The sequence below is a fragment of the Syngnathus leptorhynchus genome, chromosome 13, assembly GCF_054491065.1.
Source record: "Syngnathus leptorhynchus isolate UIUO chromosome 13, UIUO_Slep, whole genome shotgun sequence".
NCBI classification, from domain to species: Eukaryota; Metazoa; Chordata; class Actinopteri; order Syngnathiformes; family Syngnathidae; genus Syngnathus; species Syngnathus leptorhynchus.
In genome coordinates this window covers 2,258,448-2,273,186 of record NC_141207.1, presented here as the reverse complement: position 1 = coordinate 2,273,186, position 14,739 = coordinate 2,258,448, and the positions used below count along the sequence as shown (strand labels likewise).

The 14,739-nt window shown below is 39.5% G+C and overlaps 1 protein-coding gene across 4 annotated transcripts in view; it reads right to left on the bottom strand.

The window, feature by feature from the left end:
• ptprsa (protein tyrosine phosphatase receptor type Sa) overlaps positions 1-14,219 on the bottom strand; it is a 313,388-nt gene extending 299,169 nt beyond the window's left edge. For all 4 annotated transcript variants that reach the window (XM_085929036.1, XM_085929035.1, XM_085929040.1 and 1 more), the window contains exon 1: positions 13,899-14,219. The gene's annotated coding sequence lies outside the window, so the exon portion shown is untranslated. The remainder of the gene's footprint in view (positions 1-13,898) is intronic.
• Between the last annotated feature and the right edge of the window lie 520 nt (positions 14,220-14,739).

The window sequence follows — 14,739 nt, the reverse complement described above, 5'->3', positions numbered from 1 at the left end:
TCATATGATAAGTGTGTGCATCCATGACATCATACTTAGCAGAAACATCATCAAAGTAGAGGTAGCTTGGCACGGTACACGTGGCCTCCAAATGTGTTAATGCTTGGTGGAATCTTTTGTACTCAACCCAGGAAAAAAGGTTGCTTGGCAGGTGACATAATAGGATTTTGTCATGAATAGTGAAAACACTTCTTAAATAAACAAACTATTCACCACTTTCTCATTCAGTGCAGCACTTCGCATTGCTACTTCAGTATATTAAGTACATTGCTCAATTCATCATTGCAATTCTTAGTTTAAAGGCAAAGATTTCAGTTTTATTTTTTCTCTCTTTGGAAAGGTTACACCAGTATTGCCGTTTGCAATGGAGTTGTCCCAACACAACAACTAAAAACAATTGGCCATATTTTTCTTTTAGAGCAATTGAAATTTTAAAAATAACGTGTCCTTCAGTGATTAGCACTTTTGTACTCGGACTTTATTTTGATTTTACACAAACAGTACACTGGAATCAAACATTCTTTAGTTTTGACCATTTTCATGTTTATTTTATTGTGCTGAAGAGTAAAACAATTAATTTTCATTTGTGTTAAACCCAAACAAATGACAAGCAGAGAGGAAAGTATAAGCCATCCATTTTCGGAATGTATTCCTGCTTTTGTATTCAAAACTTACAGAACCATGTCAATGCAAAACTGATTTCCAATTTCCCTGCCACAATCTTAAGCTTGACTTATGAATTCCTTCAGCCTCTGTGGTCAGCAGATAAAACATTACTGTTTCGTGTGCTTACATCTCCTGTAGGCTGTACAGAAATCCTGCTGGTGGAAAATTTTGTAGAATAGTGCCAGCAGTGGCACCCATTATTCCTAGCCACACTCGACTGGTTCACCCTAATAAGTATGAGTGATCGTATCAATACTGCATTCTTCAGAATTTCAATAAGCTTGCGTCTGACGGACATTGATTCATTATTGATTAATTAATACATTTATTTGAGTTTTCAGAGATTGAAAAAGGAAAGAAATGTGATCGTACATGCTAAGCATGTATTGTTGACATTTAATTTGTTTTTAATCAGAATAAATTGTGATTTTTTTTTTTTTTTAGCCAGATATGAAATTGCTTCAGCTGCCCACTGTGGTTCATGAGACGAGTGTTCAATGTTGTGCTGTAGGTCACCTTCATGGAGTCTCAATTTACAGTTTCACGGAGGAAATGAAGTCCTGATTGAAAATGACTAATTATGTAAGAGAGGTTTTGCTTCTTAAATCAAAATGTAATATTTGTGAGAATGGAAGCAGTTAAATCTGGCATCTGGTAATTGAATGAACACAAGGGAAATATACCACCATTGTATTATTATTTGATTGTTAATAATCCTACACTAATATCGGCACCATATGTTAAAAGTAAATTAAATCAGTCGCTCCACAGAGAATGGAAAAGTAGAATGTAAGATTGGGAAAAAAAAATGAGATCAAATTATGATTGATGTTAGTGTCACGAATGGTTGAGGCGTCAAATACGGTCAAAGTCTTTTTTTCCAGCTCAAGTTCTACGCAGTCAACTTTAATACCCCACCCAAACAGATGTGGATGATCTCATTAGTGTCGCGACAACTTTGCGGAACAAATTGTCCAGATAAGTTGATCCCCCAACGCTGAAGAGAAGAACCGTGAAGTATCAGCCGACATTTTAACGGGGTCCTGTCTCATCTGGGTGAGTGCCTCTACAAATAGGGCGGATAGGGACAAGAGGGGAAGGAGACGGAGGTGAAGTCAGAGGTGGCAGATGAAGGAATCAGCCGGGCGGAATGGAAACCCTGTCCAAGGTTAATGAGCAGAAGGATAATGTTTTAGCGCCAAATACGACCCTGTCACTATCTGGGAAAGGGATTATGGAGAGAGGAGGATGTCAAGATAGTGTATATATGGTGTGCCTATGTGTGTTGGTGCACGTGAATGTGTGCATGGGCATGTGTTTATGTATCGATGGTCTCTCAGAATCATACTGGGTTTTTTTCAATTCAATTAAAACATACAAGGAAATAATACCATTTGCATTTATTACAGAAAGTCCATATTAAAATCAAAATCCTCTCAATTAAATTATTCATATGGGTTATCATCATCTCAGGATCCAACATACGATTTTAGCATGCTGGCAGCTTCATGTTCTATGGTGGCTTGGTCAGAAAACAAAAACAGGTCTATTGCGATCTGCACACATCCAATAATTACATCATACTCGCCCGAGATATTACTATTTTATTTACTTGGTGTTTTTGCCATGTTATCAAATGAATATCGATTCCAAACTGCCCCAGATGTACAATATGTGGCACAGTTGCAGCAGCTTATTGTAGTATTATTGTAACAGCCGATTGTAACTCTCTTTTATTTCTTTTTCATTTATTGTATTTTCCTCCACCATTTATAATTTTTTTGTGGTCCCAGGCACCCACCCGTGCAACCCACCCACTCTGCTCTACAGAATTCAAACCACATCAACGTAACACATTCTGTCAAAAGTCTGACCTTAAAGACGAAGGCATAAAATATAAATAACAGTTTCATCACACTTTCTTGGGCTATGTGGTGGCATCCATCCATCCATTTTCTGTACTGCTTCTCCCCACAGGGGTTGTGGACGTGCTGGAGCCTATCCCAGCCGTCATCGGGCAGTAGGCAGGGGACACCCTGAACCGGTGGCCAGCCAATCGCAGGGCACACAGACACGAATAACCATTCACACTCGCACTCACACCTACGGGCAATTTGGAGTGCCCAATCAGCCTACCATGCATGTTGTTGGGAAGTGGGAGGAAACCGGAGTGCCAGGAAAAAACCTACAAAGGCACGGGGAGAACATGCAAACTCCACACAGGGAGGGCACCCTCCTAACTGTGAGGCGGACATGCTAACCAGTGCGCCACCGAGCCGCCAGAAAATGAGTTACTATGTTTTTTATAATTCTTTGGTTTCAATGACTGTAAGCTGATCATCTCACATTATGTAACAATAATTTGATGTTCTTGATCCGAACCCGCACCCTCCTAACTGTGAGGCGGACGTGCTACCTAGTGCGCCACCGAGCCGCCGAAATTAAGAAATGTGAACGATAAATAAAACACCATAGACCAACTAAAGCTTGTTGAATAGCATGCTTTTATTTAAAAGGCATGACTTTTCACAAGATTCGGCAGTGATTAGCTCACACTTGTTTAAGTGTTACCAAGCTCGTCTTGAACTGTTAATTTCCCTTGCAGTCTGTTGGACACTTTGAGAGAAAGTTGCGAGTGCCAGCCATTTAATGAGGAAGGCAATTAAAAAAATAAATAAATAAAAACACTATAGAATTCTAGAAAGAGCTCGAAAATGTTTTCACTCCATTCCCTCGTTACTGTATACATCTTCAACATTCTTCAGAAAAGGTAAATGTGAATTTTTCATTTTTCCACTTGATTAGTCATTTATATTAATTTCACTGCATTTTTATATGTAAATGAAGAAATTGTATTTTGTATCTGGAATGGATTAATTAGATTTATATTATTTGCTGTAGGAAATGTTGCTTTCGATTTCATACAATTCAACTTTCCGGAACAGACAAATCGCAGAAATGGAGGGTCCACTGTATTAGAAATAGAAAATTCTACCTTAACTTGTTCGCCTAAGCCTAAAGTCGACGATTCAATCTCAAAACTTGACTCAACATTAATATAGTACATGATGATAGTTTAACAAAACAGAAAACACTGATTAATAAATTTGCAGCAAATTATACATCACTATAGAGGAAGTATGTTGTATGCTGTATGTTAGTTATTATTTCAGAGGCCAGAGTGCAATTTCAAGTTATTTTTGCCAACCAATTTTGGCCATCCACCGAGCAAAAACCTTCCAAGTTCTTCATAAAATACTGATTCTCGAGAGGCTTGAGGAGCGAGGCGGAAGGCAGAGTGCGAGAACCAGAAGGGAGGAGGAGGAATAACAGAGAGAATTGATCATGTGCTCCGGGTAAGCTGGTGCATTGGATGTATAGAAGAAACACAACAGAAAATGAGAGGATGGAAAATTGGACAATCAAACAAACACACAAACAGCAGCCAGACAATTTCAGAGGGTTGTAGCGACGCCCAATCGATTTGCTTTCCTTCATTCTCATCTGAGTCGGCCTCCACACTCAAAGTCATACGCACGGTGATCTACTTTATGAATACAATCATCCACGGGAGTGTCTCAGACAGCACCGGCATGTTAATATTGAATAATCACTCCCTCGTCTCGCTCACTTGCTTTCATTCTCTCTGAATATGCAATTTATTGACAGAATGAGAATCAAGTCGACTAAAACAACAAATTAGAGGGTTGGAGAGGTAACACTTCCGTTCCGAGTGACACAAGTTCAATTATAGCGGCGCACCATGTTTGGCAAACACAACCTAAATAATCAACATCATAAATCAAAATCTTTACAGCAACAAAATGTCCGGTATATATGACTGTGGCTTTTTCGGGAAGGTACTCAAATGACAAGCACAGAAAGTATTCAGGTTCCCCTGTTGACATTTAAGGTGGTAAACCTGATGCATGAATGAATTATGTAGTGATAAGCAAACTGCCGTATTTTCCGTACTACAAGACGCTTCTTTTTCGCGCAAGCTTTTAAAACCTGCCTTTTATAGTCCAGTACTGCTTTTCTATTGCTATTTCATGACGTTTATGATATTGTATGATTTGTGCATATTACCTTATATATGGAAGTAAAACATTAAAACACATGCGGCTTATAGTCCAGTGCAACTTATATAGGAACAAACCAGAATTTTCCCCTAATTTTAGCTGGTGTGGCTTCTATTCAGGTACGTTTTATAGTCCAGAAATTACGGTAATTAGCAATCAGCCAAATTGCTTCGAGTTTAACGGAACAGAAAAGATATATGGCAACGTTGTTTGTTTTAATTTGTGTCAGCCATGATTGATTGATCGGGATTTTTAGATGGACAGACTCACACGGACAAACACAGATACATAGTAGTCTGTATATTAAACACAAGCCCCCCAAAGACAATCACCAATCGCTTAATATAGGAAAGAAAATTGTCCTTAAGTACGTCGATAATATTATCTACGCTGTTCAAGGGTCTAAATCAATTTTAATCAGTCAAGAAGCCAAAAAGTGACCTCTGGTGGGAAAAAACATGAATATAGCTTGAAATGCACTCTGACTCACACATACAATCAATTAACTCCGGTGACTTCCTCTGACATTCTCTTCCTAATACTTCATATATTCTTCTTTCACTAAACTCCCGCTCTGTCCAACTGGGGTCGATTAATTATCAAATACTATTTGCATATTTGCAGATGGGCTATGCTAAGCTGATTACGGCCTGTTGAAGAGCTGCTGATTCAATCGGGCTTATCCTGAGTAATAATGCAATGAGGATTTGAGGAAAACAGATTTGGAACTATCTGACTTGATCTCATCTGTAGAAGCCAAATAAGAGATGGCACAAACAAATGACCAAACCACATGTGTTTCTAGTAAAAAAAAAATTTAATTGAATTTCAACATCCATAAAATGTCAGATACGTTGTTTATTTATTGACTTACTAATTTACTGACTTACGATAAAAACAAGATAAAAAAATGTATAATCATACAGTAGTAGGCTGAAATGTAATATTTTAATAACAAAAATACAGCAACCCCTTGGCTCAAAAATGGCTTGTTCCACCCAATCCCTCCCCATTTTAAATGGCAGCACGTGAAAACATCCAAACACCTAACCTAACACATACAATGTATGTACAAAGCAATGTATTTTAATTGTCTGCTTTTGTTGGGCATACATTGACTAATTTATTAGATAGCCCAAGCACAAAAACATGTGCTAAGAACTATACTTCACAGAAAAAATAAATACGCTATACCCCAACCATGTTATTGGCCTCCAAAACTGTTTCTCAAATCTTCTAGTAACCAGAGAGAGTATAACCTTCATCAGAACCTTTTTCTTAATCTCAGTCCTTGTTGTTTCTCAGCCATAACACCTTCTCACCCCTCCAGCAACTCCTGCTTTTTTAATTTTTCTCATACTCCTCCAGCTTTATAAAATGGGGCTTCAAGACGGTGGTGTATTCGTCAGGGATTACATCTACGGCTTTAATTCCAACTCATGAAATGACACCCATCGTGCCACCAAAGCAAGGTCCCCTCAAGCTTCTCGCACACGCAAACATTCGTGCGGTATATACGATTGAGAAATCTTTTTATACGATGACATTAACCACCTTATCGGCAGTGCATTTGTTGGATATATTTGCTAAAACTTCATCATTTTGACAGTGTATTATATAATAACTGCCCTCATGCACTATGAGGCAGGATTCACCAATATGGTGCCCACACCATGAGATCACATGACCAGCACTATTCTAAAATTAGCTGATATAAGGTGCATCTCACTTGTTTTGACTATAAAAATAACAATTCTCAGAAAATGCTTAAAGCGGAAGTCAACCCAAAATATTTATTTTCAATTATGTCGTATGTACAACCACTAGTCGAAACATTCTAATTCTAATTCTGTGCATTGAATATGAGTTAAGCAGCAAAATTCGCCCGTTTTTATCTATTCCAGGAGGCGGCCTTTTTGCCACTTGTCGATTGAAAATGACATCACAGTTGCCAGGTCTCAGGTCACAACCAATACCACCTCAGTTTGAGAAAACCGGTGAGCCATGATTGGAAGTGACCCAAGACCTGTTGTTTCAGAACTGTGTATCAAACTGTGTAATCAGCACCCAAAAAGTAGCCATCGATTCCAATAACGTCAATGACCTTTGGTATAAGCACTCAGCTACCTCGAACACAACAGGAACGATGTCCACGAATGGTAGTGACAACCAAACTTTCCAGAGATTGTCGAAGTCAGTTTTACGGTTTTTCTAATTCCTCCGAAATGAATTTCCATGTCAATTTGTCTATGATCAGATGCTCTGTACGCCACGAACGAGAGCAGAACCCACCATTGCTCACTCAGCTGGACAATAGTTCAGCTTTGTTGCTGATAATAAAGGGTGCCATCACATTAAATTTAAGCAGTTCCGCTTTGAGTGGATGGAATATGGTCTATTCATGTTGTAATTTCTTTGCTCCTAACACTAACCCTAACGATTCCAAACAATTTTGACACAAAATGGGATGCTGGCGGAACATACAGTCGCACAGACATGTGGAGTCATACTGCCCTCTGGTGTTTTACTTGATGCTCATTTGAAATTGTGCAATCATGGGGGGGCAGCAGAGGAAGTGTGTCTGATGGAAGACAATTAGAAGAAACAGGGAGTGAGGATTGGTTTAAAAGCAGCAGTGATTCAGCCACACATATATTTTATGCCTCAAGGTGCTAATGTGTTTTTCGTTCATGTGTGGTCAATGGGGTTCAAAATCATACCAGAACAATTTTTTTTTCAAGTATTACCAATGTGAAATTTACTATAATCTCTCCTTGTCATCTGTGTTTAAAAACCAAGCTGTAATAGCCAGTTAGACCATAAGTGGAATATGTTGTGTTTACTGCCTTAATAATAATAATAATAATAATACATTTTATTTATAAGCCGCCTTTCGAGGCACTCAAGGTCGCCGTACACACATAAAATAGCATAAAAAATGCATCAAATGGACGTTGGGTTTGACACAAATCAAAACTTTCTTGTGTCGTGTGTTTGAACATATGATAAGAGCATTGATAGTTTTCTACTCGTCTGTTATGGTTTCCAGTAGTCCTACAAAAAGACTCTCACTCTAATGCAAAGGACTTTATACAGTGAAATAGGGAAAGACATTTCGAAATGTTGTCGCTGTTCTGCATGTTGCGACAGTAACCCAACACTGCTGCGACTCAGCCTTATTGGGTGCCCATGTTACCAGAGCGTGTTGCATAAAAACATTGTCCTTCCCTTGTCACAAAGCTGCTAGTGCTCCAAGGAATCCATGTTGGAATTCAAGGACACCAAAGCAGTGTCGGTGTGTTGTGGGTTCTTCAAGGTTAAGTCAAATAAGCAGCTGTGAGACTCATGCTGTCTTTGTGTGGTTGGTTTTAATGAACACTCAAATTAATTTATAGTTCTTCTGAAATGATGGATGGACTGTGGATTTAGAAACAAGACTGCTGGACACTGTGAGTTTATGGAAATTGGATATGAGGACACTGATTTTAAATACATAGTATACAGGGGCATTGTGGCCCTTAGATGTTGTTTAGGGGCACTATAGGCTTACAATGAATACAAGCTCTGAGTAATGTGATTTTAGGGATGAGGAGATTGTGGCCTTATGAATATCTATTATTGTGGTTTGAAAAAAGACACTTTGGGATTGCAGTTTATGGCCCATAAATTGTGGGAACAAATGGCATACAGGAAATATTGTTGAAGGGGATTATCAAATACAGTACATGTACTGGTAGTTGCAAATTTCATATTTTTTTGTTTCTTTTTGTCATTTTATGAGCTTTCCTTTATTTACCTACAGTAAGAGTAGTATACTTAAAACCTTAGTATACTTTAAATGAATACTGTGGGTTTATTAACATGTATGAACTTACAGTCATGATATTTGGGGACAACGCAGGAGCCTATTTTGGTAGACTGACGTTCGTGAGCTCAACGTTAAAATGGGCGGAACTTACATGTTTTGCCAGTTTAAAGTTAGTCTGCCGTTTTTAAGGAGGTGATGCACTCATCTGGGTATGCTATAAAACGAAGCAACCTCGCCCTATGATGCCCCCGCTAAATTGGTGACAGAAAGAAGTTTGCCCTTGGCGCATCATCGTTTTCGTGAAGGGAGAAAAAAAAACAGACGAAATTCTAGACTGAAAAAAAAACAGATCTATTGCCAGTAGATGTAGTGTTGATGTACTAATGTAAACGTGATTAAACATGACGCGTCTTTCGGTCGCACGTAAACACTTTCCCTTCTCCGAGCAAACAGCCTCCAATTTTCTACAACTACGAGGGACACCCAGCCAATTATATTTTCTTCCCCTCTGGAGTCCATTAATCACCTCAACACAAAGGCCTTCCTTCCCTTAAAGGAAACTTCTGTCCCGCTATCACACTTCATCAGATTAGTGGTTAATTAAGAAATATGTCCCAGCATTTCAGTTTTAATTATCCGAATGCACGGCTCTTTTTGCGAAGTAGCTTTGTGGTGACATGCACTGCAGGGGAGGGCACCAAGTGAAAACAGACTGTGGCCTTTTGTGAAAGTAATAAGTTTAGCTTAATGATGATGGAATAGAAGGAAATGCTTCTGGGCAAGAGCGTCTCATTGGGAAGTCACTTGTGAAGTTGTGAAGTGTGTGCACATGTCACATTACAAGAATAAAGTGCAGAGATATACGCACTCTTGACACTGTAAGTTGAAAAAAAAAGAAAAAAAAACAAAAAAGCTCAACGGCATCACAAATCACAGCCTCCAGAATTACAATTGCATGTGAAATGATATAATGTGTTAATAATTTCATACATAAGTCGCTCCAGGATATAAGTCGCACCCAAACTATGAAAAAAACTGTGATTTATAGTTTGGAAAATACGGTACTAAAAATGTATAGATTAAGTCCTTCATAGTCTGATGGGACTAACTTTAGGGTGAAGGTCAGATTTAAGATTTGTCAAAGGTTCTCAGACTGCTTGATTAAATTGACTTACGGTGGTTGTTTCAAGACTTTTTGCCTGGAGTTCTAACATACATAAAAGTCATAAGACAGGGTGGCAGTTACATAAACCTCTCAGAAAATTCTCAACCTGTAACTGAAGTTCCAAAATAATGGTGCTGACCAATCCTGGGTGGGCTTCACCTCGAGCCCAAAGTCAGCAGGTAGTTGGCAGCTTGACAATAGGAAACTTTTTGGGGTTTTCAATTTGAAGGACAAAATGATATGCAAAGGTCAATTGCAGGATGAAATGAGGAAACGCAATAGACAAATGCTGACAAATGCAAATTGATTTGTGTTTGCACATATGAACGATTCATTGTGTAGAATGAAAATTGACACTTATTTTCATAAGTATCCAGACCACTTTTATACATCCATCCATCCATCGATTTTCTGTACCGCTTTGTCCCCACAAGGGTCGCGGGCGTGCTGGAGCCTATCCCAGCCGTCATCGGGCAGTAGGCGGGGGACACCCTGAACTGGTTGCCAGCCAATCGCAGGGCACACAGAGACTAATAGCCATCTGCTCTCGCACCTAGGGACAATTTGGAGTGCTCAATCGGCCTACCAAGCATGTTTTGGGGATGTGGGATTTATACATTGTTCCTTCATCTACAGTAATAGCAACTGGTAAGACGTTTACCATCATCTATTTTCCATAAATGGGAACAAATATAATATTTTCCATCATTACCCGAATCTAATTCAACTTGACTATTTTCCCGTTCTGATACTGATCTAATTCCGGTTTATTCTAATGAAATCTATGCAATGGCGCTACTGGTGTGAAGATTAATTACAAGCATTAATCTCTCCTCTCGTTTGGATTATGTAACCAAATGTCTTTCAGTATTGTCAGTGACAAACTGAAGCATACAACCAGGGTGAGACAACCACATGAAAAACAAATAAAAAGCGTATTTACTATGTACATAGTAAATGAGCAACACAAAACCCACAAGCATGCGGCAACAGAACAGATTAACAAAATTGAATATCATTCCGTACAAGCATCTATACACATGAAAAAGCACAGTGTTATAAGACGCAATTCTTTTTCCCCATCATCACTCATGACCGTGCAATAATATATGAGACCTGTATTTACATTTGATAACTGTCAGGTCTGTGTGACTGTATCCAGTATGCAGACTCATTCATTGCCTGCAGGACTGCATGCAAAACGGCTGTGAAAAGTACCGTAAACCATCAACTAGCAACCAAGGGCATTCTTTTACTTAACTTCAGAGTACCAAGAGTTTATTTCAGCTAAGGTGCTTGTTTGAGTGAAGATTTTTATTTGTTCAAGAAATTGGTAGGGTTTACACAAACTTATATACTTTTCATACTTTTATACTGTTATACTTAATAAATACTGGTAACTTTCCAGTACGCAAGGCACAGCTCAGTAACACCATGACATATTAGATACAAAATATTCCGTAGATAACAGGACATTCGGGTGATAACAGAACAAATGTCTACCTTATGACGATATGTTTTTCCTTCTTTTCCCCTCCCTTATTTCTGCTTGTGGACACTATAAAGCCTTCTGTACGATGTGCTACTAGCCGATTCAGTGTGTCTTAAAGTAGCAAATGATTTAAGACCAGTGTGGAAGGGTTGCGTGGCAGCACAGAAAGATGACGGCACCCCGGTTGCCAGTGTGCTCATATATGGAAATGCTGACGTCGTAGCCTACCGGACTGGTTTTTAGAAGATTAGTAGAGCACACCTGGACAAGATGTATTTTTTAAAAATTTAAGGAGTTGAAGACGAACATCAGAAAATGGTGGAATTATTTTACTAAAATTGAAGAGTTTAATCTTGTTCATGAGCTACATGATGGCTTTCAGGGTATATCTAACTCAATCCTCCAACCTTTCTCCTACTGGAGGTGCTTATCTGACACTGTTGAATTTTTGTTTCAGATGCCTTGCCATTGCAAGTACAGTACAGCTGTTGCATCATGTCCTCAATTCATTAACTTAACGTTCTGTAGAAGAATTTCACGTATAAATGCGGCATTTAAATACACAAGTATCTATCTCTCCATTCATTTAAAAAAAAAACGCTACATGGTACACCTTGAACTGGTCGGCAATCAATCACAGGGCACATATAGATGAACAACCATTCACATCTTCAATTGAAATCGGGCCAAGGGCACAAAAGTGAGCTTTCCTCCTAAAATCTTCCTTATGATGTAATTAAAAAACTTCTGGCAAAGGAAGGAATAAAAGGCCTCAGTTCAGTAGCGTTTGTAACCCTGGCGTAGCAACAAGCGAAGATTTTAACGGTCTCGTAATGGGTTCAGTAAAAGCTTGCTTAATTTGTTTTCTCCTGTAAATGATCAAAACTCCTCTTTTGCGACCTCAATAGGGATCTTTATCACAGAACGAAAGAAAATGTTCACTAAAAGATGAACAGGACGAAAACACCACAGGCGACAGCACTTGAATGGGCGAAAGGCTAATTGTGTCTGAAATGAGATTTGAAGCAGCTGAATTAGCAGAGGCTGCAACAAACACAAGGGAATGGGGTAAACCAGTAAAAATAAGCACTGGTCACAAACAGGTAACAAATGTAAGGCTGATCATGTTGATTTGAAATCTTTTAAGGCACAGGTGTCAAACTCAAGGCCCGGGGGCCAGATACGGCCCGCCACAACATTTTATGTGGTCCGCAAAGACAAATTGTGCATCAAATTTGTGCGTCATTACTAGAATTGCAAATAATATAATAACCAATATCATATCATATATATATATATATATAATAAACTCAGAACATTTTGTTTGTGTTCCATTTGGAAGTGCATGTGTGATACAAATGATGAATGTGTGAATGCACAACTAAAGTCGTGATTATGTTGTTGCATCCCTAGCTGTGCTGTCAGCAGGTGTGGACACCATGGAAACGTGAGGTGATGGATGAAAGTGGACTCTTTTGAAAGGAGGCGCCTGGGAGATTAAAAAGAAACAGGCTGCGGTCGCTCAAAGACTAATGGGCCGATTAACAGCTTCAAGGGGGCGGTCGTTTATTCGTCATGTGTGACTGGATGGAGATTCACTTCATTAATAAGGCCTGGCACTTTCCGGCTTTGTTTCCCCCCCCCCTTCTCTTGTTCGCTACAAAGCCTCCCCTCCTTCTGATTAATGAATGAAGAGGAAAGTGATGAGGCACAGCAAACGAGAAAAAGCTGTGTCACCGAATTGGGATGCTCCATTGTGATGGTTAGGTATAAAAGTAAGTAGCTATACCCTCACAAAAGAACAGGATCATGGGCTTGCAGGCAGGCAGGCAGGCAAGACGTGTTTACTCTGCAGGATGTCCTTGATTTTCCTTAAAAATAGGATGAGAAGCTCGGGCAACCAGTAGTGGCTCAGTGTAGAGTCACAGCTATGTATGCTGGATCACAAGAACCCAGATGATGTAGCCGAAGCATCTGGTTATGATGCCTCCTGGATTTCCTCCCAGGCACAGAGTAGGCCTGGGAATGCCTTGGGATCCCCCCCCCCCCCCCCCTGGAAAAGCTGAAGTAAGGAAATCTTGGCTTCCTTGCTTAAACTGCTGTCTCATAGTTTGAATAAGATCAGCTTTGTATCTAAATTACAACTCAAAATTACATCCAGTATACTGCGTACCAGCTTCATCATAGAGAAAAACAATACCTGTTAGATTTGGTGGGGCACTCTTCCACTTCTTTTATCAATTTTATTCGACCAAAATGGAAACATTTTATAACACTGGGTACATTTTGTTAAATGCCCTTTCCAAATGCTATAATGTCAGATATTTCTAGATATGTAGCTCAAATAGATCCCAGAGGAACTTATCTCCTTCCTGACATCGCTGCAAGCCATTCAGCATGAAGGAGTGGGAGCTTTCAGCTCTCTGTCAAGGACAAAATCACAACATGGACCTCACAGATGTTTTGGACTCTATTTCAGGCATACTCATTCACTTAAAATACACTGTGACTTTTAAGGGTTAAATCTAAAAATAATTGTATTCTTTAGGTTGATTCATATTCTAGTGTTTGGATAGATCCTGCACCTTGGGCTGATCGAAAGCCAATCACAGGGCGTACATAGACCAACAACCATTGACACTTACATTCACATTAATGGAAAAAATGTTTTGGCTAATAACATACCTAGAAATGTTGAAGTAGATGCGTGGTTTTTAAACATTGTGTAAGAGACAAGTAGTCTTCCCACAACTGGAGGGAAATTATGTTCTGGTTGCAGCTTGTCAAAAAGTCCAGTTGGGTCAACGTAAAGTTTTGTCCTTTATGTCCTCCTTTTGCATTTGCATCTCTTTAGTGTTGCCCCTGGGCGGGTGCAGCTGATAGAGAAATCAAACTGTGGGAGCAGTTAAAGTAATTGCCAAGCTGGCACATTCCCAGCTACTCTGTAAAGACACTGCAAGTCCCTCGGAATGTTAATGGCCACCCTGGCTGGTGAGGGCAAACTGTCTTGGCATTTGCAACGACACAAGCAGGAAAAGGAAGTGTGTGTGTGCGCGTGCATGTGTGTGCATGCGCGTGCATGTGTGTACATGCGCGTGCGTGCGCGTGCGTGCGCGTGCGTGCGCGTGCATGTGCATGAGTGCCCGTGCGTGCGCGCGCGTGCTAGTACCATGACCTTCTCTCTCAGTTGTTCTCATTGGGCTTGTCCCAAATGTATGAGCTTTTAAATTCTCAAAGAGAATTCTTTTAGCATATTGAGCATATAATGGTAATTTGGATATACGTCATCTTGAAGAAGAACGAAAATGATCGAAATGGCTTACCTCTTCAGGGCATGCATTGTTTGTTAAGGGATCCGGATTGTCATCTACCCAAACGAGATGTTTACTACACATCAAGGTGAAAGGCTTCACCTTGCTGTTAAACTGGTCTTTTGGGGGTCCGCACAAATTTGACCCATCATTCACAATTAAGTATCACTCTGGGCAACAAATTATTTTGGAAACGAATAAAGAATACATCTTGT